The sequence below is a fragment of the Bos indicus x Bos taurus genome, chromosome 25, assembly GCF_003369695.1.
Source record: "Bos indicus x Bos taurus breed Angus x Brahman F1 hybrid chromosome 25, Bos_hybrid_MaternalHap_v2.0, whole genome shotgun sequence".
Lineage (NCBI taxonomy): Eukaryota > Metazoa > Chordata > Mammalia > Artiodactyla > Bovidae > Bos > Bos indicus x Bos taurus.
The window spans coordinates 8,902,774-8,908,468 of NC_040100.1; positions in this window are offsets into that span (position 1 = coordinate 8,902,774).

Here is a 5,695-nt window from a genome sequence, read left to right on the forward strand (position 1 = left end):
AGAGACTAGAGGACAGACAGACTCACCCACAACCTCGGGTGAGGAAACAGATCCACTCAGAGAGCAAATGAAGTGGCCTCATTTCCTTCCCTTTTGTCCTTGGTGAGGGGAGAAGGGGAGACTGGCATTGACTCAGCTATGGGCAGTGGGGTGGGGAGGGCCAGAAGGGGGTTGTCCAGAGCATTCTGGGGCCTTTCCTCCTTAATTTGCTGTTTAGAACCGAAGGCCCAGTCCTGAACCACTTTCTCCACCACCTAGAGACAACTCGGTTCTTTTAAGAATTTCATTCACCAAGCATTTTGCCGATGACATTTGTTGATCCGGGAGCTTGCATTTCTTTGAATCTTCTCACATTCCCATCCCACAGATTAGGGGACTGATGCTCTAAGAGATGCTCACTAAGTGATTTTTCCAGAGGTGACAAAGATGAAGAGTGAACCTGGGGACACATGCAGGTCTATGACACTAATATATCGGTGTGGGGGACAAGGAGAAGCAGGAATAGGGCTCTGGTTCAGCTGAGAGTACAGGATTCTTTGACATCATGAACTCAGTTGATCCTTTAAGACAGATGATGCTATGAAATAATTTTAACCAGACCCCCCAAAAAACCCTAGGCTCTGGTCAAGTAACTTACCCCACATCAACAAGGAAGCCAGGAATCAAACCCAGAGTCCAACTAGGGTCTGCTACACTCCGAGATCCTTATCCATCTGACCTTGCCATGGGGCTGTGGTAACGGCCTTGTTTTTACCCCCAAGTGTCCTACAGCCCAACTGGAATCCAAAACCAACCCTCAGAAGGACAACTGGTGACACAAAGCGGAACGGGGGAAAACTGGGCAGATCAGGGAGGGGGAGATGGGTTCAGAAGGGCAGTGAAATTCAGCTGTACCTTTAAGGGTGGGCATTTAGAACAGGTGAAACAGGATAAAACAGAATTCTAGGAGGGAAAGTAAGGCATGAGCAAAGGTACAGCTGGAGGGGTAGCGGAGTCAGTCACAGGGCACCTTGAACATCTGCTAGAAACCTGGTCTCATCAGAGGCGAGCAAGAGCCAGAGAAGCAATGGAAGCCCAACTTCATTTTGCAATTGAAGATCCACCTGGCCTTGCTTGGTGCCTCCCTCCCTACCCCTGGCCTCTCTGTCAGGTAAAACGATACACTTCCTCATCGTAGTAAGTAGCAGTCCTCATCATTTAAGTAGCGGTTCTCAATGTGTGGGCCCTGGACCAGCATCATTAGAAAATGCAGATTCTTAGACTTCACCCCCCATCTGCTAACTCAGACACTCCAGAGGTGGGGGCCCAGCAAGCTGTTTATTTTTTAATACTTATTTTTGTTTTTTATTTAGCTGTGCTGGATCTTAGTCACCATATATGGGATCTTTTTTGCTGTGGCATGTGGGATCTAGTTCCCCGACCAGGAATCAAACCCAGAACCAAACCCCCTGCATTGGGACTGTGGAGTCTTTGCCACTGGATCACAAGTCAAGGCTCAGAAATCTGTATTTTAACAACTTGTTAGGTGATTCTGATGCCCACTGAAGTGTAAGAACCAACGATTTAAATTAACTTGAACCCCAGATGTAGGTTATTTGCAGCTCACAGACTCTATTACAGTGATTCTTAACCTTGAACATATACTGGAATCACTTAAAAAAAAAATGCTTATGTCTCCTTCCCACAGCCAGGTATTCTGATATAATTGGCCTGGACTAGACCTGCTCAAGAAGGTTTTGAAAAGGCCCAACTTATTAAGATGTACATTTAAGCTGGCGTTCTAGCTGCAAGGGATACCAGAGACTAATGCAGGAGTCTACGTGTAAAAGTAATGTTTGTCAGACCAGGGCCGTGGCCATGGCCACGAGATACTTACAAGATCAACTAGTGACGAGGGAAGGGGGCAGGGTACAACCATTAAAAAGATGACATAGCCACTGAGGATACAACAAAAACTGGTTAGAACCAACTAGACTCAAGATGGCAGAAGATTTAACCAACTTCCAGCGGACCTGGAGCCTCACAATACAGCTCACTCATTGAGATAGGTTAGCATATGCTACATGACAGACTCACCCAAGCCATGAAGTGGGCGGGGTAGTCCAATTCCTGGAAGTCTCCACCCCTTCCCCCAAAACAGCTGGAGTAACCCTCCCACTCGTTGGCTTGTGGAATTATGCAGCCCATAAAAAACTAACCACCCCAGATTTGGGGGAGCTCTCATTTTCCCACTTACCCCCGCCCTGAGGCCGCTCTCACCTTCTGAGACAGACCAGGCAGACTGCATGCTGCCTAGGGAATGTGTGCGTGCGTGGGTGCGTGCTCAGTCGCTGAGTCGTGTCCAACCCTATCCCGTGGACTGTAGCCCACCAGGCTTCTCTGTCCATGGGATTTTTCAGGGAAGAATACTGGAGTGGGTTGCCATCTTCTACTCCAGATGGAATGTGTACCTCTCTCAGTAAACCTACTTTCACTTTACCGGGGCCGCTCTTGAATTCTTTCCCGCGCAAAGCCAAGGACACTCACTTGGGGGTCTGACCCAGAGGCTCACCCAAGCCTGGGACATGACCGTCTCCTTGTGCCCCATTTTCCTGCAGCAAACTGGCCAGACCTTGGTAACACACCAGAGGGCAGTGGGGACTGGGGAAGAGCTGAAGACAACTGTTTTCCGAGGGCACAAGTGTCTGGATAGTGGTGCCCTTCCTGGGCTTGGGGAGCATGGAAAGGTTCAGGTTAGAGGGTGAAGACTGTGAACTGTAGTCTTGGGAATGCTGAGCTGTTTTGGCTCCTTCAAGGTTAACGGAGCTGTGGTACATTCGGGGAGGGGGAGGTTAGGGTGTGGCTCTGAGAGAGGGCAGCACAGATTCAGGAGAGGAAGCCCTCAGCTGAGAGGCTGGAGGCAATGGCAGGGCCTGGAGCTTCCCATAGCGTGAGAAGGGAAGTGGGCTGAGGAAGGGACCGGGGGTGAAGCTGGGGGAAAAGGCTCCCACAGCAGGATCTGGAAGTCACTGCCAGCGGGGAGGAAGGAGAGCCTGGATTTGCAGGAAAAGAGTGATTCAAAAAGGAGGTCCAGGGGACTTCCCTGCTGGTCCAGGGGTTAAGAGTCTATGCTGCCAATGCAGGAGGCCCAAGTTCAATCCTTGGTCAGGGAACTAGATCTCACATGCCGCAACTAAAGATTCCACGTGTGGCAACTAAGACCCAGCGTAGCCAAATAAATTAAAAAAAATTTTTTTTTTTTAAAGAAAGAGGTCCAAAGGCCCCGGGAGCACTGCAAAGTGGTTGTTGGATTTGGCAGTGAGGGAGCCAAGTGACCTTGGAAAGAGCAGAGTCAGGGCAGGGGTGAGGCTGGGGTGGAAGTGGGGAGGGAGGAGGAGCCCAAAGGCAGGGGCTGGAGGCAAGTGGGAGGGGAGGAGGGGGAGAAGGCAGGTGTAGACTCTCTTAAGGGAAGGTGGCATCTAGAGGGGGACACAGGGTCAAGGGGATGTCCTCTGGGGACCTTTCTGGCAGGATGAGTGAGTGAAAGCAGCAGAGCAGAAACTCCCAGGAATTGACCTTTCTGAGAGCCTATAAGCCTCTGTCTGCAGCAGCAAATAGCACCTAAAGGCTGGGTACCTCTGTCACCTGCTGTGATAGTGCTGTGCTTAGTCACTCAGTCATGTCCAGCTCTGTGACCCATGGACTGTAACCAACCAGGCTCCCGTGCCCATGGGATCTCCAAGCCAGAATACTGGAGTGGGTAGCCTTCTCCAGGGGATCTTCCCAACCCAGGGATCAAACCCAGGTCTCCCACATTGCAGTTGGATTCTTTATGGTCTAAGCCACCAGGGAAGCCCAAGAATACTGGAGTGGGTAGCCTTTCCCTTCTCCAGGGCATCTTCCTGACACAGGAATTGAACCGGGGTCTCCTGCATTGCAGGTGGATTCTTTACCAACTGAGCTAGCAGGGAAGCTCTACCTGCACAGTAAAAAGTGGCTAAAAGTAAGACAGCCTGGGTGAGCAGCTCGCGAACCATGAGAACTTGGGCTAGCTAATTTCTCTACGCCTCAAATTTTCGGTTGTAAAGTGGGGACCATAGTAGATAGTAATCATTATGACAACTCTTCCATCAGATTTACGCCAGGGACTGTGGTAAGTATGTATATTTACTCTGCAGTCCTCACTGCAGGCATACTGAGGTAGGTGAGATGAGAATTAAATGAGCGCATATACATAAAGCGCTTAGAATCATGCTTGGAACTCGATGAATGGTGTAGCTAGCCCTGTTATTGTTATTATTATTCTACATAAATGTCAAAGCCCCCAGAAAACTGTCTCCTGTTTCTAGCCAGCAAACATCTCTGGATGGCCTGAGGACATGCGAGGATTCAGGCTTGAATGATAGTTCTCAGCAGAGAGCGGTACAGCTGTGAACATACTCCTCAGAGCCAAGGCCACTGTCTGATCCATGGTGGGCCCTCAGGAAATTTTTTTTTTTTTTTTAATTTACTGGGCTGCAATGAGTCTTAGTTGTGGCATGCAGGATCTTTTAGTTCTGGCATGTGGGATCCAGCTCCCTGACCAGGGATTGAACCTGGGGCCCCTGCACTGGGAGCATCCAGTCTTAGCCACTGGACCACTAGGCAAGTACCAAAATACTTGTTAAATGGGTCAATGAAAGGAAACTCCCTGGTAGTCCAGGGGTTAGGACTCCATGCTTTCACTGCAGGGGGCGTGGCTTCAATCCCTGGTCGGGGGACTAAAAGACGGCTCAAGGTACGCGGTGTGGCTAAAAAAAAAAGGATCAATGAAAGGCTTGAAGTATTGGGGCCATTTACCCCAACTGCCCATCTGCAGCATCAGTTCCTGCTAAGACATCCAGACCCGGCGACCACCCACCCTCTGCTTGCATTATCTCACATGGTGGGGTGGTCACGACCCCCCAAGGCACCTTTCTCCTTCTGGACGGTTCCGACGGACGGCCCTGTCGCTTCCACCCCGTGGTCCCGGCCCTGCCCTCCTCATGCGTGGCAGGTGCCGAGCCTCTCTGAACCTGCCCGGGACCACAGAGGGAGGATCTCCAGGCTAAGTGCTGAGTCACTCAGTCGTGTCTGACTCCGTGACCCTGTGGACTGTAGCCCGCCAGGCTCCTCTGTCCATGGGATTTCCCTGGCAAGAATACTGGAGTGGGTTGCTGTGCCCTCCTCCAGGGGAATCTTCCCGACCCAGGGATCGAACCCGAGTTTCTTAAGCCGCCTGCCTTGGCAGGAGGGTTCTTTACCACTAGTGCCACCTGGGAAGCGTCTCCCTGCTGCCACCCTTTACTCCCTGCAGCCTATTCTCAACTCTCCACCAGAGGGATCCCATTAAGGTCCCTCTGATCTTGTCCCACCCTTCAGTCAAAGCCCTCCAGGGGCTTCCAGCTCAGAGGACAAGCTAAGGTCCCCTCGTGGCCAGCGAGGCCCTCTACAAGGCCACAACCATTCTCTCTCCATCCCAGAACGAGACACACTGACAGTCCCTGACACTTTCTGTTTTTATTGATCAAGAATTCTTTACAAAATACACATACACACACGTACACACACACAAACACACACACACACAAACACACACACACACCAGATACCTGCCCTGGTTTGGTCACCCCCCTGCCCACTCTCTCCTGGGATCAGACTTTCCTGGCTTCATCCGGGGACATCACCCTGTGGCCTC